The 25,120-nt window shown below is 49.7% G+C and overlaps 1 protein-coding gene across 4 annotated transcripts in view; it reads right to left on the reverse strand.

Annotated features, from left to right (window-relative positions):
* Window positions 1-25,120, reverse strand: part of CLMN (calmin) — a 122,016-nt gene that overhangs the window by 78,089 nt on the left and 18,807 nt on the right. The window lies entirely within an intron of this gene.

Genomic DNA, 25,120 nt, shown 5'->3' on the forward strand with positions numbered 1-25,120 from the left:
ATCAGAAGGAACAAGGCATTCTTTTCATGCTCAGACACAGCCCTGTGGAATACTGGCCTTCCAGTAGCCTGAAGCAGATAGAGGGAAGGAGGGCCTCCCGGTGACATTCTCCAGCCTTGAGGAAAAATAACACTCTGGTTGAATGAACTTAAGTTTGAATGTAATCAGATTCTCTCTATAGCAACAGTCTCACAACACAATCCTCTCGGCAGCTGCGAGCCATCTCCCGGTGAAACCCAGCTCACATGCAGGCCAGAGGAGAAGCCACCATCTGGGCCTGAGACAGCAGGACCGTGTGGGACGGAGGGTCAGAGCTGCTCCTTGGCTTCAGACCTGAATGAAGCGGAGGAAGCGAGCAGCTCCACTGTCTTTTGATTTCGGGGTTCACAGGTGTTCATATAAACATATGCTTCCCCAATTCCCAGATCTCCCAGATGGCCTGACCCACAGCAGAACTGAAAGGTCTTCATCCCAGCCTGTGATTCGTGATAAAGCCTATAGTACTTTGGGTTCATATGGTGCCTTTCAACTCAGCACACGGTCTGTACTCATGGTCCCATTGGACAATGACGTGGCCTCTTGACTCCCAGGCTCCCCTCCTGCAGCCCTAAGCCCAGCTGCCTGCCCACCAAGCTTCAGGCTCCCACCCCAAAATGTGAAGACACTCCTGGGAGGTGATTGCATCCTCTGACCCCTGCATCTAGCTGGGGTCATGTGAAGAAGTCTAGTCAATGGATGGGGTGGAAGTGTCCATGTCACTTTCTGGCTTGGTCTTCCACCCTGTCATGTACTCCTACCCCAGCTCTCCCATCCCATCTACTGGCTGGAGGGCTGTATGACTTGGCATGAGTGAGAAATTAACTTCTGCTCCATGAAACCGCTATGATGCACGGGCTTATCTGCTAGAGCAGCTCACATTTCCCTAACACAGGTTCCTATTTTATGAAGAAGAAAACAAAACCTAAGGAGGATGATGACCTGGGCAGGGTCAAACAGCCAGCCGGGAGGGCCAAGCCCAGGACTCAGGCCGTCAGTGGGGACCCTCCCTCAACAAAGTACCACATCTCTTTGCCAAACCACAGTCCAGTCAAATGCTATCTTTATTGACCATCTCCCTATCATTGACACCTAACTCAGTGTTTCCCTGGTAAGTCAATGAAAAATTATTAATTCCCCCTTATACTTGCCAGATCATCACTTTTTTTTCTTTAAGACACAATTTACATACTATATTCCTATTTAAAGTACTGGTCTGCGGGTTTTAGCATATGCAGAGTTGTGTAAATGTTGCCACAATCTAATTTAAATACCTGCTTCAAAAGAAATCCCATACTCATTAGAAATCATTCTATACTCCCCACACCTCCCCCTTCCCTGGTTAAGTGGTAAAGAATCCGCCTATCAATACAGGAGATGTAAGTTTGACCCCTGGGTCAGGAAGATCCTCTGGAGAAGGCAATGGCAACCCACTCTAGTATTCTTGCCTGGGAAATCCTACAGACAGAGGAGGCTAGCATACTACATTCCATGGGGTTGCAAAAGAGTCGGACAAAACTTAGCAACTAAACAACAGCTGCTGCTGCTGCTGCTAAGTCGCTTCAGTCGTGTCCGACTCTGTGCGACCCCAGAGAACGCAGCCCACCAGGCTCCTCTGTCCCTGGGATTCTCCAGGCAAGAACACTGCAGTGGGTTGCCATTTCCTTCTCCAGTGCATGAAAGTTAAGAGTGAAAGTGAAGTTGCTCAGTCGTGTCCAACTCTTAGCGAAACAACAGCTAATACTACTAAACTCTCCACCTTCCTCTCCAGCCTCAGGCAAACTTTAATCTACTTTCTACCTCCCTTAACTTGAGACATTTCACATAAATGGAGTCTTAGATTATGTGGCCTTTTGTGACTTGCTTCTTTTGCTTAGTATAATGTTTTTGAGGTTCATTCATGTTACAGCATGAATCAGGGCCTCATTCCTTTTTATTGCTGAATAATATTCCATAGTACAGATATACAGCATTTCATTTATCCATTCCATGTTGATGGACAGTTGGGTTGTTTCCAGTTTTTGAATAATTCTGCAATGCTGCTATGAACATCCGTGTACAAGTTTCTGTGTGGATAGATGTTTTCATTTATCTTGGAAACACAGCTACGAGTGGAATTGCTGGATTATATAGTAACTGATATTTTGAAGGACTGCCAGAATGCTTTATAAAGCAGCTGCACCATCCCCTACATTCGCACAGCAGTGTATGAAGGTTCTAGTTTCTCCACGTTCTTGTCAACACTTGTTATTGTCTGTCTTACTGGTTTAAGCCACCTAGTGCTTGTGAAGCACTTTCTATTTCATTTCCCTAAGGACTAATGATGTCTATTCCAATTCTTTGCTCATTTTTAATTGGGTTGTTTGTCATTTTACTATTGAGACACAAGTGGACATTTTGAGGCAAGTCCCTTATCAGATATGTTGTTGCTGTTTAGTTGCTAAATTGTGTCTGACTCTTTTGAGACCCTATGGACTGTAGCCCACCAGCCTACTCTGTCTATGGGATTTCCCAGGCAAGAATACTGGAATGGGTTGCTATCTCCTCCTCCAGGGGATCTTCCTGACACAGGGTTTGAACCCACATCTCCTGCATTGGCAGGCAAATTCTTTACCGCTGAGCCTTGGCTCATTACTAAATAAACAAGAATCCACGAACTACAAGAGCATTCAAGAAAGGCTCCGAAAGGCTCAGTGGTGTTTGGGATGGATCAGTAACAATCACACACTCGGTGCATCTGTACACTCACGGCTGCATCCAGGGAATTTAATAATTTTGACTATCAGCCTGGGACAGGATGGATAACTGTGAGTGGACATTTGACCTGCGGTTCTACAAACACCACCTCTGTTCTCACCTACCTGGTCTCCACTCTGACTACACACCTTAGGTCAACGATAATACCAACAGCTACAAAGCCCTGCTTGCCAGAGCCAGCCTGACAATCAGTGACTGCGTAGCCCTTTCAAAGGCTTTCTACGGAGCCATCTTCCATCCAGTCCAGCTTGCACCCAGACTCTCACTCTGAACCCCGCTCAGCTGACCAATCTTGAACCTTTCCCCTACTTTGGCTGATAAATAAAAAACAAATTCTTTGCCCATATGGTTTGAGAGTTGTTTTACTTCTTTTTCTTTCTGTGTGTGTTTGTGGCAGAGAAAGACAAGGAAGAGTTTTGCCCTGTTATCTTCATAGGTTCATGACCTGGGCTCTGGCTTAGCGATCAGTTTCACTCCATCCATGACTGCAGTCTTTCTATTTCCCAGTTATTATCATTTCTCATCCCTGCATTTGCAGTGTAGTCCCCGCCCCCTGCTTTTGGCTCGAGCTTGCTTCCTCCTGGAAATGCTTAGCTCTCAGAGCTCTGCACAGCCCCAGTCCCCTCTCCCTCCTCTGGTCTTTTTCTCCCCATTGCTCTGCTTGGAAACGTCTGTTTTCTTTCTCTCCTCCCTGCCCGCCCATCAGACCCACATTGCACTAACCACACCTTTTAAGCTTCCCAAGGCTACGTGGCATCTGGGACACTGAAATCAGCCGATATTTTAATTGCCACCCCTGCCCATGCTTGGCAGGCATGGACCATGATTAGCTGTCATCATGCCATCACATGGTCAGCAAACATACCCCCTGGGGAGCTGCCTGCATCTCTGTTCAGCAGCGGCTGCCACATGCCATTTCCTGTTGGTTCCTAGACACCAGGGCACATGGCCCTGGTCACTGGTTAGGAGGGAAGCGTGTCCTGAGCCCCAGGGAGCTGGTCCCAGCACGCTGCCTCGGAAGGACGCCTCCAAACCTGTGACTACTGGTGGGGGAGCCCCTGACTGGGTGTGTCTCACAATATTTTTATAAGACCATCACTTATTCATTCAACAAGCAATTACTGACCCCTCCTATGGGCCAGACAGTGCTCCAGGCCCTGGGGAAACAGCATAGGTGGGTATCTTGCAAATGATGCCAACAAAAGCCCCAGATGCGTGACACCTGCACGTCTGATATGGAGAGGTTAACAACCAAGGGAATAAATACACAAAATGTCTAGTCCGGTAGCAGGGTATAAGGGCCAAAGAGAAAAATAAAACACAAAAGGGGAAGGGAGAAGGAGTCTGTGAGTGAAATAGATGAAAAGTGGTAGTATTTTAATTCTCCCAATTAAAATTTCAATCAGTAGTCCTCACTCTGGCACAATTCTGACCCCAGGGGACATTTGGCAATTCCTAGTTTTTGATCATCACAACTCGGAGGAGGGTGCCACAGGCATCTGGCAGGCAGAGACCAGGGAGGCTGTTAAACCTCCTCTGATGCACAGCACGGCCCCTCATGACGTAGAGTGATCCGTTCCAAGATATCCCTAGTGCTGAGTTCCAGAAACCCTGGCTAGGGAAGGCTTATCGAAAAGGTGACATCTCAGTTCAGACCTGAGGGCAACAGAGGGTAGCAAATGTATATGATCACACACAGACACGCATGTATACACACACATCGGTGCACATGGATTCTGACACAGGTTGGGCATGTAGTATCTTTTCGGTGAGATTCATCACTGTTATCCCTGTATCAAGGTCAGTACCACGGACTCCTGGGGGATGTTGAGGACACAGGGAAATAAAGGCAGGACAAGAAGGCGCTTGTTGAGGAGGTGGAGGGACAGATGGAAGCAGAGGGAAGTGGTGCAGCCAATGCCAGGGAGCTCGCACCGGGGGCTGGGCTGTGGCTGGAGGGGCAGGGAAGGTGGTCAGCAGGGCTGGAGTGGACTGACCCCTCTAAACCCTTCCAGAATGTCCAAACCTCACAGAGACCCAGATGCAGAGAACAAACTTACAGATAACAAGGCAGGGAAGGGAGGGGTGGGATGAACTGGGAGGTTGGAACGGACAGATAAACTCTCCTACGTAGAAAACAGGTAACTAATGAGAACGTACTCTACAGCACAGGGAACTCTCAATGCTCTGTAGTGACCTAAATGGGAAGGAAATCCAGAGGGGATATTGGAACATGCATAGCTGATTCACTTTGCTGTACAGCAGAAACCAACACAACGGTGTAAAGCATCTATACTCCAATAAAAATAACAATAATAATAATAATGAAAAGGATTCTCACATCTCTGCCTTAAAGCATCTCTAATTAGAAGAGACCTGAAAGACAGAGCAACCAGGTGCAATGGGAGCCCCTGTTTGGATCCCAACTTGAACGACAATGGCAGAAAGCAAAACCAAAGCCGTGCACGGAGACAATCAGGGAAATCTCAGCGCTGGTGGTATCAACGATATTAAACGGATTTTGTTTGACTTGTCGGGTGTGATGATGTTGCCATTGCTATGGTTTAAAAATGTTTCTTTTGGAGTTCTCGACTAAAACATCTGTGGATAAAATGATCTGAGGTCTGGGATTTGCTTTAAAACCATCAGGGCCGGTGGGGGAGGCGGGCTTCGGGGCCCAGGGTGACACATGGGAGGTCGCAGCTGGATTAGTGCTGAAGCTGCAAAGGGCGAAGGGTGCACCGTCCTAGTCTTTCTACTTTGGTGAATGCTTGAAATACTCTATAATCGCATTTTCTAAAATTAATAGGAATTAAAATATATGGTGGGCTTCCCAGGTGGTGCCAGTGGTAAAGAAACTGCCTGCCAATTCAGGAGATGTAAGAGACTTCAGGGAAAAGGTTTGGGGAATCAATTTCATCATCCCCTCCCGGTAGGCAGACGTGGGTGCGGGAGCCCATCCCAGGGTCTTGAACTGGTACTTCCTGGTGCCGTGAGCACAGGGAGAGAAGGAGGAAGGGTCTCATCACGTGCCCCTGCTGCCAGGACCCCCTTCACTAATTTCCTGGTTGAGTGAGGCCTTAATAAGAGGCTGGCATTTTGGATAGACCATCTCAAGGTGCTCTCAGAATAAAATGGAGCTTGTATGTGCCAAGAAGCCTTTGCCAAGGACCCACTCCCAGTCCCAAGCCACCAAGAGCATCTTATAGATGAGGACCTGGTCCAGGCCAAAGATGAAGAATCAAGCTTAGATGTCAGACTTCTGATTAACTGACATGCTGGAGATGCAAACAAGTAAGGACCGGAAGTCTTAGATGCGAGTTCATGTTCCACCTGCAACCTTACTGAATCATTTCAAAGAACAGCATTTAGAGAGGTCATCAGGACAAAACTATCCCAAGTCACACAAGTCCTAGATAACCAAAGCTTATCTTCTGACGATCCGAACTCCTCTTGATGGAAATTTTGGTGAGCTCAATAACTTTCCTTCTGGTGTTTCAAATAGAAAGTAGCAGTCACTTTGGTTCAGCAGTTCAGGGCAGTGCTTAGAGATTAGTTGGGCTAGTCAAGAGCAGAAGAGAAACAGGAAATGAAAACATGAAATAAGAAAATGAGTGCAAAGCACAGAGAATCAGGTGGGGGTCAGGGACTCCCTCAAATCCAGATTAATCAATCAATGAGGAATCTTTCATTCATTCAACAAGCCATGAATATTAACTCTGTGCCTGGCACTGTTAGACACAAGAACTCACAGGATGAAAACTCATCATCCCCGCCCTCCAGGAGCTCATGGTCTAAAAGCAAGGAAGTCCAAGCTACCATCTCCGGCAGCAGTAAGCTCCTCATTCCCTCGACTGGGGGAAAATCAAGGAAGGTTCCCAGAGGAGGTGATGTCTGGAGAAGCTAAGCTTTAAAGGCTACATAGGTGCTCTCCCAGGCAGTACTCTGGGTCAGTCTGAAACTACCAGCATCAGGAGACCTCTGGATGTAGGAATCTCTTGGCCTTGCAAAGGCAAAGCAGTCTCTCTGCTCAGAGATGCTTCATTAGGCCCCGGGGAAATCAGTGGCATGTATCTCATGCTCACACACAAGTAAACTACTACACAGGACCAGAATTAAGTCTAAACTGGGAAATGCTTCTGAGACTTTTTGGAATCTGCTATGACAGCATATGTTGGCTTGAAATTAAGACGGCCCTATTCAAAGCCATTCTTAGCTGAAATCTTCCTATCTGGACACTTGGAAGCAGGTTTTAGAAATTTTGACTTTCAACTCTTGACAATGGTTTGTGACAACACAGTGTTTTCTTGCACGGAGATGGGCTACTCCAACACTCGGAGATGGAAGGAGAGAGGGGAGCGGGTGTGTGTGTGTTTCTCCATCCCTTGATCCACCAGAGAACTCTCCACTTTTGTCTGTGATGAGCCACACCCTCTGGACGTGGTTGTGTGTCTCTGGTCAAGGGTAGTAATTTTCCTCAGAGCGGCAGCTGCATGAGGAGGTGAGAATGTGAATTGGGTTCTGAAGGATGAACAGGAGTTCACCAGCCACAGTAGCCAGAGAAGAGAATGACCAGGGACCAGTGTGTACAGAACACCTGAGCAGTTTGGTTTTGCAGGAGCCGAGGATGGGCAGAAGGCAAGTGCCAGATGTTGGATGGTCTTTGTTGCACCAAGATCTGGACTTCAACACAACTATGGCAGATGGCCAACTCAGAGTTAAGAGCATCACTCTGGCAGCCTATGGAGAGGAGGCTGGGATGGGAAGCAAGAACAAGTCAAGAAGTCATTTAGGAAGCTGTCTCAGTCCAGGCCCAAGTGATGGGAGCTTGGACAAGAGCAGAAACTGGTCACATTTTAAGCGGCTTCTCAGGCCACGTCCCCCAGGGCTATTGCACTTTGCTTCCATGACCTTTCAGGAATCCCAGTCCCTGCCTTAGCTGGTCCTTGCACCTCCCCTCTGACACTCCTCTCCTGCAAATCTGCAGAAGCAGTGAGAAGTGATTCTGATGAGCTGACTGTGCAAACCAGCACAATCCTGTGGATCTGAGCATCACGTCTGTGTCTACATGAATAAATAAAAACCTGTCCGCCTACGTCGGTCCTCTGCCCACAAACCCTGCGTCTGATAGCAGCGTCTCTCCTAGCTCAGCTCTGTGGTCAGTCTCCACCGAAGCCCAGTGCCTCACACAGACCAGAGGGCCAGGTTGCGGGGCCTGCCTCAACCTGCCCAGCCTTCTAAGCACAGGTCTGGGGCCCCGGGAATCTCAGGGGAGCCGGGTGAATCAGCCGGCAGTAACTGGATCCATAATTTCCAATGATTCCAAGAATGAGAGGAGAGTCTGTGAGTTTCCCTTCCTGTAGTGCCAGGGTTGCCAACCCTGTGGGGCCCCATGCCCAGGGTCTCTGATATAGCAGCCTGGGGTGGGGCCTGATAACCAGCATTTCTAGTCCATCCCCAGGTGATGATGAAGCTGGCACCCAGAAATCACACTTTAAGAACCTCTGCTCCAAGAGCTTAGCAGGTAAGATTTCCATGAACCAAACCTTCAGTAAGACTCGGGCGCTGGAGAAGTTCTGGGATTCTGGGTCTTTGGTGGGATCCCATAGCTCACCACTCATGACCAAAACCACCCAATATCTTTTATCTCTACATCCTCCTGTGTTTTGAGGGGACAGAAGGATTCCTGGCCAGCTCTCTGCAGTTTCCCTTCTCAATCAACCCCAAAACAATTAGTGAACATCAAGATTCTGTGTGCATGCTTAAATGCCACTTACCAGTTTACAAAAGCATTTCCTGACCATTAGCTGGTAGGTTCTTTCAGTGTGTCTCTGACTCAAGTCAGGTTTGATGCCAACTTTGCAGCTGAGGAAACAGCCTCAGGAAGGTAGTGACTAGCCTAAGATCTCACAGCTGAAGAACAGAGGGGCCTGGGAGAGGTCTCTGGCCTCGGCCTCTAAACTCTGTAGGAGTTCAACATCACCATAGCAGCATCCCCCCAGAAGTCCTGTATACAAAGGCCTCACTCACACCAGATCCCCCACTTGGAGAGGACTAACCTGGGCAGCTACAGCCCAGAGTGGCCACAGGTATGACCTGGCCAGTCCCAGCAGCAAGGAAGCCCATGGAGGGCCCTGAATGAAGGCTGGGGATCAGAGGAGGCGTCTCGAAAGAGGTAAGATGAAGGGAAGTGAGGTCGAATGAGACGGCAGGGCTGCAAAGAACAGTGCTCCAGGCAGAGGGAATAGGAGATGCAGAGGATGAGAGACAAGAGAGAGCGACTGAAACTCGAGCAGCCAGAGCACCGGTTCTCCTAGGCGACTAAGGGCGAGTCGAAGAGACAGGTGGATTCTGCGCTTGGGGGTCTCACGAGGAACACAGTGGAGTCTGGGCTCATCTTATCCATCGAGGGCAGGAGTGTGAGTGAGGACTCTTTTGAAAGCTGTTTGGACACCTCTACAAAAATGAAACACGTCAAACCTTTCAATTTAGCAAGTCCACCTCTGAGTATAACCCAGAACAGGTGCTGAAGTCCACCAAAAGGCATGCCCAAGAAATGTTCTTAATCACAGTATTCGTAGAGCCCCACACCAGAAGCAACCTAACTGTCCATCCACAAGGAAAAAGGAAAACAATGCTGCTTTAACACAAAGAGATATTATACAGACGTGAAAAAGAACGAATGACTGCTCCCTTCGACCTGAATGAGCCTCACAGACACAGATCAAGCAGAAGCCACAACACATGTACACAAAGAATTCAGGCTGCACGATTCCATTTATATAAAGTTCAAGAACAAGGACTGCTCGTCATGGTGACAGGAATCAGAACAGAGGTTACTGCTGGAGGCCGGTGTTCATAGGGAAGGGGCACAGCGGGGAAGCTCCTGAGGTTCTACAAGTTCCCTTCCTGTGATTCTGGGGAGTAGCTGCATAGATGGTGCACTTGTTAAAATTCACCGATTTGTAAGCTAAAAGTTGGGCTTCCCAAGTGGCAAGGTGGTAAAGAATCCACCTGCCCATGCAGAAGACACAAGAGACACAGGTTCAATCCCTGGGTCGGGAAGATCCCCCAGAGAAGGAAATGGCAACCCACTCCAGTATTCTTGCTTGGGAAATTCCACAAACAGAGGAGTCTGGTGGGCTACAGTCCATGGAGCTGCAAAAGAGTCAGACACAACTGAGCAACTGAGAACACACACACGCTGAAGATTTGGGCAATCTGTACATCATACTGTACACATATCACACTCGATAAAAGAGACCTACTGAGTGATATTCTTACTGTATCTATATTACACCTTGACTTTTTCCCCTACCAGTAGGAGAAATTATAGAGAGAATGGCACAGAGTTAAAGTCAGAGGGATGGATTTCTGCAGCAGTCAGACCCGCGTATGGTTATTTAGAATCCTGACATGCAACCCTTGGGGCTTCCCAGGTGGCTCAGTGGTAAAGAACCCGCCTGTCAAGCAGGAGACATGGGTTCAATCCATGGGTTGGGAAGATCCTCTGGAGAAGGAAATGGCAACCCACTCCAGAATTCTTGCCTGGGAAATTCTATAGACAGAGGAGCCGGGTGGGTTCCAGTCCATGGGGTAGCAAACAGTCGGATATGACTTAGCAACTAAACCACACCACAGCTAGTGTGCAGTGCTGCGTTATTTTCCAGTGTGAAGCAGAGTGATTCAGTTATGCACACATATATACATATATCTACATATACATATATATTTATATTCTTTTTCAGATTCTTTTCCATTAGAGGTTATTACAAGATATTGAGTAGATTTCCCTGTGCTATATAGTAGGTCCTTGCTGTTGACCTATTTTATATATAGCAGTGTTAAATACTAATTCCTAACTCTTACTTTATCTCTTCCCCTATCCCATCTCCACTAAATTAAGGATCTGGATGTGGAGAGATCCTGGATTTTCTGGATAGGCCCAGTGGAATCACAAAGGTCCTTATGAGAGAGGGGCAGAGAAGGATTTGACCCAGAAGACAGAAGGGAAAGCCATTAACAGAGGCAGAATCGGCAACAGAAGACGAGACCCTGCTGACTGTGAGGCTGGAGGAAGTGGCCACGAGCCAAGGGAACCCAGGTGGTCTCCAGAAGCAAGAAAAGGCAAAGAGACAGATTTTCTCCTGGAGTCTCTGGAAGGAATACCGTTCTGGTCCCTGGAAGTGAGACCACATCACCTCCAGAACCATCAGATAATAAAGCTATGTTCTCTGCTATTATATATCAATGCATACATGTAGAATCTGGAAAAATGTTACAGATGATCTTATTTGATAAAGAGACAGAGAGAACAAACATATGGACACCACAAGGGGAAGCGGGGCAGGGGTTGGGATGAACTGGGAGACTGGGATTGGCACATATACATGACTGAGTATAAAACAGATAACGAATGAGAACCTACTGAACAGCACAGGAAACCCTACCCAAGGCCCAGCTGAGCTTCTGTGCTGTGCTCAGTTGCGTCCAGCTCTTTGCAACCCCACGGGCTATAGCCCACCAAGCTCCTCTATGTGATTTTCCAGGCAAGAGTACCGCAGTGGGTTGCCATGTCCTACTCCAGGGGATCTTCCCAACCCAGGGACTGAACGCGCGTCTCCTTCGGCTCCTGCATTGGCAGATTCTTCACCACTGTGCCACCTGAGAAGCCCAGACACAGCACTCTACGGTGACCCAAATGGAAAGGAAATCCAAAAAGAGAGGGGATATATGTAAACGTAGAGCTGGTCCACGTTGCTGTACAGCAGAAACGAACAGAACACTGCAGAGCAACTAGACTAAAATAAAAATTAATGAAAAAATAAAGCTGTGTTCTTTGAAACCAGGAAGTGTGGCAATTTGAGATAGTGTCCACAGGAAACGCACAAGCCTCCTTATGATGCTGTGAGGAGCTGAATGTCAGATCAGCTTTGCTGTTCTCTGAATTTCTCAACCCCAGTTGTGGGAGGTCCCTGGAGGCCCAGAGGTGAAGACTTGGCCTTCCAATATGGGGAACGTGGGTTCAATCCCTGATTGAATGCCTTGCAGAGAAAAAACCCAAAACATAAAACAGAAACATTGTGGTAACAGATTCAATAAAGACTTTAAAAATGATCCACATTAAAACAAACAAAAAAAACCATTTAAAACAAAAACCCACACCAGTTGTATGAAGGGAGTATGCAGAGGACATTGAAAGAGCAGAGCTTGAAGGTAGACCTTGTAAGATCCTGATTCTGTCCTTTCTCAGCTGGGTGAGCTGGGAAAAGCTAACCTCTCTGAGTCTCACCTATAAAATGGGTGTTGTGTTATTCTCTATCTGCTTCATTTTGTCTGCATTGCTCAGATTCCAAGAGTTCGTTGGCAGTTGGGGGTGAGGGTGGGATGGGGTGGGTGGTGGCGCTCAGTACAGGGCCAATAAGCCTTAGCAGTCCAGGAATAATGATGCACAAAAGCCAGGATATAAGAGGGCGTGCGTGCATCTCACGTGGTTGCAGACAGGTCACAGGAAAGCATGGTTGGAAAGGGCCCTATTCTCTGAAATGGTCATTGTGTTAGTTTCATTATTATTAATAGCCTCCGAGCTATCTGCTAGGCTCCGGCCTCACCAAGCTGTTGTGTCGAATTCTTCGTTTCCAAAAGAACAGGAACAACTGAAAAAGAAACCACCTTGGAACGGGTTTTAGCTGGTGGAGTGGAACCGGGGATGTTTCCGTGTCCCTGGTTACTGATGACAACATCCACGCACCGAGCGGCAGGCGTGGCGCCTCCAGACTGCCTGGGACTTGGCTCACCCTCCAGGAAACCACCTGTTGGGACCGCCACATTCAATGGGAGCCCAGCTGCCTAGCAATGCTCTGTAAACAGATGCCTCCTCCCGCCCACACCAATCTGCATCCTCCTGTTCCCACAGCTCCTGCCCTGCTGGGAGCTAATACCTATGGCTGCAGAGTGCCGATGCCAACAGAACAAAACACACACACACACACACACACACACACACACACACACACACGGAAACCAGACACCTTCATCCTGCCTGAAAATGTCCCTGGCCAGAGTGTCTGCCTCTCATCCCAGAGGTTCTTGGTTACAGGCATGGTCAGGATGGTCACTTTTGCAAATAAACATCAACCCCCCAGAATCCTGGTGAAGGGAAGATGAGATTGGTCCTTGCAAAGGCATCAAGGGAATGTAGAGCAGTATCGCCCTCCCGAAAAGTAATCAGGTCTTGCATTATCCGAAGCGCCAGAAAGAAATTCCTAAATCCAGCGACCCAATATGTTTGCACCTCTTTAATTGTCCTAAAGATCATCAGAAACCAGGAGAATGAATGAACAGGCATAGAACTTCATCACAGCAGGATATATCAAAAACAGGGAAAAGCTGGAGGAGCCCTAAATGGTAAACAGTGGTTTAAAAAGTCATAGGGAGAAGTCTTATGCAGCCACAGAAATGGTGTTTATCCAGCTTTTAAGATGTGGGAAAATTCTGAGCTCCTAATACAAAATGAAAAGGAGCAGGGTTCAACACTGTATATGTGCGTGCTAAATCACTTCAGTCGAGTCTGACTATCTGTCGACCCTATGGGCCATAGCCCACCAGGCTCCTCTGTCCATGGGATTCTCCAGGCAAGAATACTGGAGGGGGTTGCCATGCCCTCTTCCAGGGCATCTTCCTGACTCAGGGATTGAACCCACATCTCTTGCATTGGCAGGAGGGTTCATAAGCATACAAAATTGTGTACAGGATTGACCAAATAACGACGACAAGCATTTATTAAGCACTCACTGTGTGCCTTACTATGAGAATCCCAAAGACAGAGGAGCCTGGCAGGCTGCAGTCCATAGGGTCGCAGAGTCAGACATGGCAGAAGCAACTTAGCACTACTGTGTGTCTGGCACTGGGCTGGGGCTTGACATGTATTTATATGACATCATTTAGCCTCACTGCAAGCCATCGAGGAAGGTTCCACCTTAGGCCCATTTCACAGACTAAGGGACTGAGACATGGAGAGAAATCTCTAGTTCAATTATTCCTCTGCCTGTAGGTGACGACACTGCAACCAGTATGCAGGTCCAAGTGACTGTATGTTACACCATTTATCCTCAAACCATCAATACATTTATGGGGGGAAAAGCCAGAAAAGCAGATGTATTGAAATATTAATTGCAGTCATTTCTGCATGGTGCCATTTGAGATGATTTTCATCTTCTTTATACTTTGGGTATTTTCCAAATTTTATACAGCGGACATGTGCTACTTTTAAACCTAGAAACTCTGCTATTTTTAAAGGCCTCCAGAGATGTCATAATGTCCCCTAGAATGGCTTAAATAACAACGACACAAACAAAGACCAGTAATGAGAGATCTGCCCTCCCAGGACTGACTCCCCTTGCCCCCACCTTGGAACAGACAAAAGCCATACTGTCTTACCCATTCATTTTCCTTCCCAGGAGATGCCCTTGACTTTGAAGACCTTCAAGTCAAAAGCCTGACAACAGCACTTCCCTTCCACACTCTGGAGGCAGAGGGGAGCCCTCTGGCTTTACCTGCTCTCCCGATTCCCAGGCCAGGGATGGAGGTCGGGGGATGGGGGGGGGGGGGCGAGGGAGGGGGTGGACTCCATTTGCACCCCCCACCCTGCAAAAACACCAACTTTCCCAGGAGCCAGGATTTGCTGGGAGCGAGAGAAAAATCATGGAGGATTAGCACAGACAAGCTTGGGAGGGCAAGATAAGGCTCGGAAGGTCAGGCCTGTGAGAGCACAGGATGGATGCTTATGGGGGCATGGGGACCGGAGGCCCTGAGTCTGTGCCTCTCCAAGGTCACAGCTAATTCAATCCCAGCACACCCAACCAGCCATCAGAGGTGATCAGACGGAGGCACCTAAGTACCAGGAAGAAGACGTCTACAAGTGACAGAGCAGGAGGAAATTTTACACGTAGCCTTCCCTGGTGGCTCAGATGGGAAAGAATCTGCCTGCAATCCAGGAGATCCAGGTCCAATCCCTGGGTGGGAACGACCCCCTGGAGAAGGGAATGGTAACCCACTCCAGTAGTCATGTCTGAAAAATCCCACAGACAGGGGAGCTGGGTGGGCCACAGTCCATGGGGTTGCAAAAGAGTCAGACATGACTGAGCAACTAACACTTTTCATTTTTTTTTCGTGACTGTGAGAACAAATAAAAATGTATTTGGGAAAGGATTAGAAATGAAAAAAAAAATTAAAAATGACACTAATTATATCAGAGTGCATGGGCCTGAATGTACTTTCCTTTCTTTCCCCCCCACCTTCTAAGCTTTCCCTAATTTATTTTGAAATGAAATCAAATAAACAGATGTTTTTTTGAAACTCTCCTGGGAAGTCTGCCAGGCTCTGGTCTGTACCGCTCCCTTTGGACCATGCCCAGGAGAGGTTTGGAACTGGCTCTGTGTCAGGGGCAGCAGGGAAGGGCAGAACCATGCTGGTGCACCGCCCCGGGAAGCCCTCTCTGGTTCATAAAAGGAAAAAAGACATTCATGGCAACAACACATCCCCAGGCGGAGTTGTCCCTGCAAGAGAATGACAGCCTGGGCTCCTTCCTGCCCACACTGGGGCCACGAGACAAACCTGCGATCTCTAGAAACCAGGCCTGGACTTCCACGTGGTAAGGAAGAAGGCAGCATAAAGAAAGGAAGAGGGAAAAAACAAATCCCTCCCACTCGTCTCGCACTTAATGCTGCAGCCAAAGCTCGCTGCATGCCAGCAGGGAGGGTGCCAGTCCCCTGCCTGGCTGGGGGTGGGTGTGGGCTGCCGAGGGAGGAAGTGGGAGAGGTCCACACCCTCATGGAGAACAGACCAATGGGATGTGGGGCTGGGGAGGTGGGGCTCGAGGTATGAAGTCTGGCCCTGAAGAGCTGCCCTACCGCCCCAGGCAACTCCCCTACCCACCCACTCACTACACCCCAAGCAGCCAGGACTGCAGGGCAGCCCGCCTGCTGAAGGACCTGCAATGAATAGGTAGGACGCATTCTTCCATCTAGAGGTATTTACTAAGCATCTACTATGTGTCAGCCACTGAATGAGGCCACAGTGATGAGCAAGATGCCTGGGTCCTGCTTGCCAAGGGAAGACAGACATTAGTCTGGAAAACACAACCAGCCATAGAATCACAGAGAGGGATTGTTGCAAGGATGAATGAAGAAGGTTAGGCTCTAAGAGATGGAACCCAGGGTCCCTCAGGAAGGAGGTGGGCTGGGGTGCTTGTCAGGCATGCACCTTGCACATAGTCAGTGCTCAGGGACCCACACCCACTGGCATCTGGGTGGAAGGATCAGGTGGAGCAGAAAGACCTGGGAGACAGACCCACATCCACAATCCAGCTCCCTCCCTTGCCTAGCCCTTCCCAGCAGCTCCATACTGGACAAGTGACTCTTGGTCTCGAATAACGTGCAGAAAAGTACACATGTTAAAGCACTGGGTTGAGGATGAGGATTAGGTCGCTGTGGTGTGTGGTTTCCCCAGGCAATGCCCTCCCTACCCCCTCTCCCCAGTTCATGCCCATCTGGAAGACTGACCCTCCTCAGACTGCAGCATTGGGCACCCCTGTCCTCCGGCCACCTGTTGGAAGGACCAGGTGGGGATGGAGAGGGGTCTGATGATTCAGTCCCCGGCACTCATGGGGTCCCCTGGTAGCTCAGATGGTAAAGAATCGGCCTGCAATGCGGGAGACCTGGGTTTGATCCGTGGATTGGGACAGTCCCCTGGAGAAGGGAATGGCAACCCATCCAGTATTCTTGCCTGGAAAATCCCATGGATAGAAGAGCCTGGTGGGCTACAGTCCATGGGGTCGCAAAGAATCGAATATGACTGAGCAACTTTCACTTCACTTCTTCTCATGCCAGGGCTTCATTCATTCACCCTGACCCACAGTTCCTCACCAGTTTGTAAAGGGTGCTTTGTGGGGCGGTGGGGGGGTCTCCACAGGGACCCCCTCTCCTTGAGTCCCCAGGGCTGCACCTCCTTGCCTGGGCCCTTCTCCCACCTCCACCCTGTGAACAGCCCTTTAGCAAACCCTGCAGACTCTCCCCTGTGAGTTTCCTGCTGGGCTCCCAGCTGATAAGACCTCATGATAAGCTCAAGGCATTTGAGTGCTGATGACAGGGTGGAGGACATTGTCCCTCGGGAAAATGTGTTCAGGCTGCCACGCCCACAAGCTGGCTAATCCCAGAGGTTGGTAGCCGGAAAGAGTAAGTGAGAGGCTGCAGAAAAAAAACCAGTTCAGAGGTCAAAGCTTGCAGGCACTCAACAAACACCCCAGGCATTGTGCCAAGTGCTAAAGATAGCAGCGTAAGAGACAGCTTTTCCTCCTGGGGAATGGCCCAGCTGAGGGGACAGATGTGTAAACAAGTGACTGGTGTGCACAGAATAAGAGTGATGAGAGCCGACGGCAGCAAAGAGCGGAACTGCCAGTCTGTACAGCCCTGATGTCAGGAGGGGCTTCTCAGAGACACTGGGTTCAGCCTCTTTGGATGTATAGAAGTTTGCTGGCTAAGGGAGCACACAGGGCGGAGGGGAAAAGGTGAGCAAAGACAAGGACATAAGACAGAGTTCTCACGTTGACCAAAGGACCAGGTCACTCCACGTGACAGCTGGCCGGGACAGAAGAGCCACACAAACCAATCCCACCCCAGGACCTTTGCACTTGCAGCTTCCTCTGCCCAGAGTACTTTTCACTCCATCTTTGCAGAGTTGCTGCTGGTCATCACTCACCTCGTCAGAGGCTTCCCCTGACTGCAGAGTCTCCTGTATGGGCTTTCTTTGGCTGCTGTAAATCAACACAAAAGCAGCAACACAAAACCACAGAAATTCATCTCAAGAGTTCTAGAGATCAAACCCTGAAAGGGGTCTCACTGAGCCAAAATCAAGGCGCTGTTAGGTCTGGAGGTTCTAGGGGAAAACCAATTTTCCTTCTCCAGCTTTGAGAGGCCACCCACATTCCCTGGCTTGCGGTCTTCTTCCCTCTTCAAAGCCGGCAACAGCTGGTCAAGTCCTTCTCAAGCTGCCTCTCTCTGACTCTGACCTCTCGCCGCCCTCTTTCACTTGGAGGGACCCTTGTGATTACACTGAGCCCACTCAGATAATCCGGGATAATCTCCCACCTCAAGATCCTTCACTTAATCACATTTGCAAAGGCCTTTTTGTCCTGGGAAAGCACACATCTGCATGTTCCAGGAGTTAGAACGTGGGCCTCTCTGGGGACCAAAATTCTGGCTCCCACATGTCCTCCTTCCCCACCCATCACCCTCCTTCCCTAAAGCATCTTGATTTTCCGCCAGGCACTTCTTTTTTAAAAATAAGTTATTTATATTTGGCTGCCCTGGGTCTTTGTTGCTACATGCGGGCTTTCTCTAGTTGCAGCGAGGAGGGCCTCCTCTCTAGTTGCGGGGCACGAGCTTCTCACTGCAGTGGCTTCTCTTGTCACAAAGCATGGGTTCTAGGCGCACGGGGTTCAGTAGTTGCAGCACACAGGCTCAGTAGTTGTGGCTCACAGGCTAAGTTGCTCTGCAGCATGTGGGATCTTCCCAGGCCAGGGATCGAACCCGTGTGACCTGCACTGGCAGGCAGATTCTTATCCACTGTACCACCAGGGAAGTCCCCACCAGGCACTTTTAACACCCAAATCTTGATTGCTCGTGCGCTTGTGTACAGTCCATCTCCCCCACTAGGATGTGAAGCTCCGGGGGAGTGGGGTCTAGCCTGTCTTGCCCACCTCGTGTTCCCAGCACCAAAAACAGTGTCTGGCATGCAGGAGATGCTCAAACCAAGATGCACTGGGAGGAGAGAGGGGGGCGGGCAAGTGAGGCCCACCTGTCAGCCAAGCCCTGGCAAGCCTCCCACCCTGTCCCCGCCCCTGGGACACAGCGGTTTCCAAAGCCTGGCTCTTGACTTCAGGTAGGTAACAGGCACTGAGTCTGCAAAGCTTCCTCACAGAGCTGCCAAAGTTCACCATCTAGAAAGAGCAGTTACAGGAGGGCCAGTGGAGGAGGGTTCACGGTGAGGCAGCGGGTGCCAAGCACAAGGTGGCAATGGGCCTAACGGGAGGGGGAGAAGAAGGGGGACAGGGATCCCAAGCGTGGGGCTGGGAGGCCAGAGACCTGGACATCTGGAGACACAGGAGGAGCGGCCTGCTCTGGACCCAAGGAAATGGGCACTGTGGATCCTGACACATCAGGGGGCTTGTCCACAGAGCAGACCCCCAGTTGGGTGCAGAGGAGACCACAGAGCAGGGGAGGGCCACGGCCAGATGGGTCCAGATGAGGACAGGCCCCTGCCAAGAAGTGCCAGGTGCCTCCTGAGGGCCTATGTCCTGCCTTCTCACCCAGGCTTAGTGTAGAGCCCAGAATATGGGGGGGAATACATCAGAAGCTCAGACGGGCCACACAGCCAGCAAGTGGCGGGGCTGGGATGCACGTGACCCAGTAAACAGTGTGGACGACACGCCTCCACACGCAGGAACCATGAAGACCAGCAGCTCAGTGGGGAATGGAGTACATCGCCATGACTCATCTAGCCCACCCCGATGGCACACCCCCTCGCTCCATCACTGCCGCCTTCTCCCCCTGCCTGGGATGCCCTCCATCCTCCCCCTACACCACCTCTCTACTCGGCTGCTTTCAAGGGGGACATTGATCTTGGGGGCCCCATGTAGCACGTCTGCTCACCCTGCCCCACTGTCCTGCCCTGCTGTGCAGTCTGTCCCGGCACAAAGCTGTGGGCACCCACGACACACTTCAGGACCCCATCCCACATTGGCCTGAGCGCAAATGCCCCACCGTTCACTGGCCATGTGACTTCGCACAAGTCCCTGAGCCTTTCAGTGCTTCTGGCTTCCCCTCTGCCCAAAGGGGATGTCACGAGCATCCTTGTGCAGAGCGCCCGCTACAGGGTAGGTTAGTGGAGACACTGACATGTAGTAGCCTGGCCCCAGGGCCTATCAGAGTTCACTGCTGAGTAAATCTGGCAGGATGACCGGCTCTGGTAACGACAAAGCATCTCCCCTCTTTATGCTGTTCTCCGCTGCACCGTTTCAGCCCAGAAGTTAAAAACCAGAGACCATCCATAGTAAACACAGTGGGAATAATAAAACTGGTTACCACGGGGAAACTGTGTCCCAGGTATTATATATACATTGTCTTGTTTCATTTCCAAAATGAGCAAGTGAGGTAGCAGTTACGAGCTCATTTATGGGTGGGAAAACTGAGACCTCAAGAGTTTAGAGACTGGTTCAATGCCCCACAACAAAGACACAGCAAAACTGAGAGTTGTGGTAGAGACTATTGGTTGCTCCCCACCTCAAATATCCCTTCTCTCTTTCTTCCATAAAAATAGACTGCCTGTTCTTAAGTGGGCACCACAGACTATTTCCAAGCCTCCCTTGCACTGAATCATAACCATGTGACCACATGCTGGCCAATGAGATGAAAGCAGAAATGCCAAGAGGCAGTTTCTTGAAACTTCTACTAACAAAGAGCTAGAATCTACTCCTTGACCCTTCTTTATTGTCCCTTCCTCCATCCTGCTGCCTAAAACACTAATGCGATGGCTGGCGCTCTAGCAGCCATCTTGGACTGTGAGGTCAAAGCTACACAGGAAGATGGCAGTGGAATGGGCTAGAGGGAGCCTGGGTCACTAAGATATTTGTGGCAGATAGTTGCCTAACAGCTTTGGACTGCCCTCAAAGAAACAAATATCTGTTTCCAACACTGTTGTCTGGGTTTTTCAGTAACTTACAGCCAAGCCTAATCAAGACAGATCCAGAGTCACCCCCAGGTCTGTCTCTCTCTGAGGCACAGAAAGCAAAGGCAGGCCAGCTAATGTACTCCCAGGGAGGGCTCTGGGCTTGGTGCCTGTGGGGCCCAGAGTGGAAAGGTGCTGTCAGACTCCTACCTGTGTCCCTCCCTGCGGGTCTCACTTTACTAGATGTGAAAGAAGTCTGTAAAGTCTCGTTTACAAGGTAAATCTATGCCTGGGGCTCAGTGGGGTTCTGTGGCTTTTACAAGGAAGAGATTTCAAAGATCAGCCCAGAAAGTGCTTACTTACACCAGTGGTCACAGGACCATAAAAGACCACTCTTATGCCATCCTGAATAAATGAACACACCAGAATCAAGAAAAAAAAACAAAAAAGTGATACAGAAACTATCAGCTTATCAGTGGTTTTTCATTCTTTGTCTCTTCTGGAAGTCAGATTTATTGACGTACAATTTACATATAGTAAAATTTACCCTCTTGTGTACAATGTTGTAAGTTTCAATGAATAAAATCACGGAGCCGGCACATTCAAGACATAGCCTATTCTATCAGCCCACCCCCTCCACAAAGCTCCTCCGTGCCCCACAGTAGCCAATCTTCTTCCCCCGGTTCTTGGCCCCTGGTAAACACAGGGCCATTTAAAAATTCTGATTTGGAGATCCAGGGATGTCACACGTGCAGGAACTTTTTCATTCTCAGCATTGTTCGACTGTTCACCAACTGAGGCACTTTTGCATCATGTCCAGTTTTTGGCTCTTGGGATTAAAGCAGCTATAAATATTTCCATAGAGTTTCCCAAGTGGTATTAGTGGTAAAGAACCTGCCTGCCCGTGCAGGAGACGCAAGAGATGCGGGTTTGATCCCTGAGTCAGGAAGATCCCCTGGTGAAGGAAATGGCAACTCATTCCAGTATTCTTGCCTGGAGAATCCCATGGACAGAGGAGCCTGGCAGGCTAGTCATGGGGTCCCAAAGAGTCAGGCACAACTGAGCACACACATCACGCACACGTATTCCTCAAGGTGGGAAACTGCTGGTGAAACAGCAAAGAGTGTATGTTTCACTTTGTAAGAAACTACCAGGATTCCTCAGTCCAGTGGTTGAGAATCCACCTGCAATGCTGGGGACTTGGGTTCAATCCCTAGTCTGGGAACCAAGAGCCCACGTGCCTTGGAGCAACTAAGCCTGAGCATTGCAACTACTAAGCCCACGCCACAAGTAGAGTGTCTGCGCTGCAACGAGAGATCCTGTGTCCCACAACTAAGACCCAACGCATCTAAATAAATAAATAAAATATGAAACAACAACAAAAAATAAGAAACAACTGAACTTTGCCAAAGCAGCTGTGCCATTTTGCATTCCCACCAGCAGGGGAGGAGCAGTCCAGCTGCTCCATGGCCAGGCCAGCCCTTGGAGAGAGAGGACCATGGTCCAGGCACAGCAGTCTAAACAGTCCTTCCAACTGCAAGGTCAATTACCGCCCAGACTCAGCCCACCTGCCCACCCCTGCTGCACCTGCTTCCCAACTGGTTCCTGCCTGCAGCACCCCCTCTCCTCTCCCACTTCTCCCCAAGTTTTGTGCCCCAGTGAACCACAAAGCACCTCGGGGAGCCTCGTTCTCTCTTGTCATTAGGGACAGAAAGATCTATCTGCCTGGGGGGAGCTGATGGATTCAGCTTGTCGCATCCCAGGTCACCCTTCGCTGCCTGACAAGGGCTCCCCTTTTAGCCACCACAACCTTCTCTTGTGCCGTCTACCACTCTTGGAGACCAGCTGCACGAGAAGACAAGAGACTGTTCAAGGGGCCACAGAGACACCAGCCCAGGGACCTCAGGGAGGAAGGGGTCAGTCGTGCAAAAAGATGGTTAACCTTAGTGACAGGAATGTGACTCCCCCGTCAACGTGTCCGACTCTTTGCGACCCTATGGACTGTAGCCCGCCAGGCTCCTCTCACCATCAAGGTTAACAAAGAGCCGCACCATGTTTGACCCAGTCATCGTTTTTCAGGGGCCCTATTCTGAGAATGGGCTTCCCCGGTGGCTCAGAAGTAACAGATCCACCTGCAGTACAGGAGATGCAGAAGACCCGGGTTCGATCCCTGGGTCATGAAGATCCCCCAGAGGAGGGAATGGCAATCCACTCCAGTATTTTTGCCTGGAGAAGCCCATGGACAGAGGAGCCTGGGAGGCTACAATTCATAAGGTCGCAAAGAGTCGGACACAACTGAAGCAACTGAGCACGCGTCCTGAGAATACATCACCCAAAGCAGAGATGCCTGCAGAGCGCAAGATGCTCAAGAAGCCAACTCTGCTTGGAGCGCAGCCTCACGCCTCCCAGGACGGAGCTGGTTACAAGAAGCACAGCCTGTGCTCGATGGGACGGGGTGTGTCTATTCTCTGGGCACTGCTGAACCAGCCCACGGAGGCGGCTCAGACCAGACCCTCCCGCAAAGGGCTCGTGTCTGATGGAGGAGGGGATAAGTCACAGCAGAGTGACAATGAAGGGACAAAGCTGAGATATGGTGCCAAGGGCAGAGGGGGCCTCACCCAGCACGGGGCACCAGGGAGGCCACCCAGCAGCACGGAAGAAGGCGCTGGATCAGACACGACAGGGAGCAGAAAAAAGCAGGACTCAAACGGGTAACTGATACAAGTGAGGAAAACACAAACTCATATGAAAAAGACCAGAAGGGGTCACGCAAAACTAACGGCGGCCGGTGTGACAGGACAGTGGCCCCAAAATGTGATTCCTGACTTTGACAACCCTGTGAAACCAAAAACAGTCACTGCCATAGATGATAATACAGCAGATTCATGCCACTGGGTCGTGCCAAGTGCTTCGCATACATTGTCAGTAAATCAGGACTTGGTTTCCTCTAGGTACTTTGGGGAACAGAGCCCAGGAGGTCAGGGGGCTCATCCTGCAGCCCACGGCTTCGGTAGCATGTGAGGGCTCTGTTTCAGACAGCACAGTCCCCTCTCCTACACCTGCCCCCTCCTCACCACCATCTGTGCCCACCAGAACTGCCCCACCAGCACCCTAATGACCCATTTTAACTCTTTAACCCCGGAGCTTCTAGATCTGAGCCCATGAAGACCAAAGAGATGGACCAGTGTTGGGCTCCACGGCCTCCGGAGACAGAGTTCCGGGTGGGTGGTTGACCCATTTGTTCAGAGGACTCTTGAGTTTCCGGCAGCAGATGCAAAGTCAAGTCGAGACTCCAACCCACATCCTGGCCTCCAGGGCACAGGGTCGGGCAACACTCAACTCCCGATTCCTGGCCAGCAGTCCAGCAGGACGGGAGGCTCATTTGACTCTGCCGCATCCCATCACCAACAAATTTGCTAGAGAATGAACACCAGTGATGGCAGGGACGATGCCAAGCGCAACTGGACTCTGTTGCGAGGGTGACAAACGTCAGCTGCAGACTGGGAGTGGCGGTGGGTGTGTGCAGAGCTCCAATTAGGTGTGGGGCTTTACAGACTTTGTTTTATCAGAACAACCCTGTGAGGAGGACAAGATCCACCTCCACCTGATGGATGAGGCATTTGAGACTCAGAAAGGTGAAACAACCTGTCCAGGGCGGCAGATGCTACTGGAGCAGGTAAATTTCTTTCCCGCAATGGAGTCAGAAGTCAGGCAGGAGTCAAGGGTAAGAGCCCCCACTTGGAGAGTCAACCACAGAATAAGGAAGTCAAAGGGGGCTTGGGGCTCAAAGACCCCACACAGGAAGAAGAGCAATACAAGCCCCAGAGTCTGCACATTTAAGCATGAAAAGGCCCTCCAGAATCATAGTCTAACCCAGCCCTGCCAAGTCAAGATATAAGGCAAGCCACGTGTGTGAAGTTACAGTTTTTAGTAGCCATGTTGTAGAAAGTCCCATGAAACAGGCAAAATTCATTTTAATAATATACTTTTAACCTACTATATCCAAAGTATCCTTATCTCAACATGAAAACAATATTGTCAAACTACTCATGTTTCACATTTTTCCAAAAGTCTTCAAATTTTACACTCACACCACATCTCAATCGGACATGCACTTGTAGGCACAGGTGACTGGTGGCTACCATAACAGGTAGTGCAAATCTCACCCTTCAGTTTACACTGAGGATATTAAGGTCCACAGAGGCGGCTGAATGAGGCCAGAGCCACGTGCTTGTTAATTTCAGTGCCCGACACGATCTTGGGATGAGTATGGCTTAGATGAAAGAACACAGGTTTTAGAGCAAGAGATACTTGAAGCCAAATTCCAATCCAGCTGCTCTCCAGCTGTGTGACCATGAACCTCACCCTTGACCTCTCTGAGCCTCAATTTCCTACATGAAAAATGAGGTAATTCCCCTCCTCATACAGTGGCAATGAGAATTAAATATAAAATACCCAACAGATTTCTTGGCACACTGTAAGCATTCAATATGGGGACATAATGGTTATATAGGTGGTGAATACATTGCCTTCATCATCTACATTTTCATCATCCCCAACCCAGAAAAATGACGCTTGAAGGGAGCAGCCTTTCCTGTCTTAG

This window comes from Bos indicus x Bos taurus, chromosome 21 (genome assembly GCF_003369695.1).
Source record: "Bos indicus x Bos taurus breed Angus x Brahman F1 hybrid chromosome 21, Bos_hybrid_MaternalHap_v2.0, whole genome shotgun sequence".
Classification (NCBI taxonomy): domain Eukaryota; kingdom Metazoa; phylum Chordata; class Mammalia; order Artiodactyla; family Bovidae; genus Bos; species Bos indicus x Bos taurus.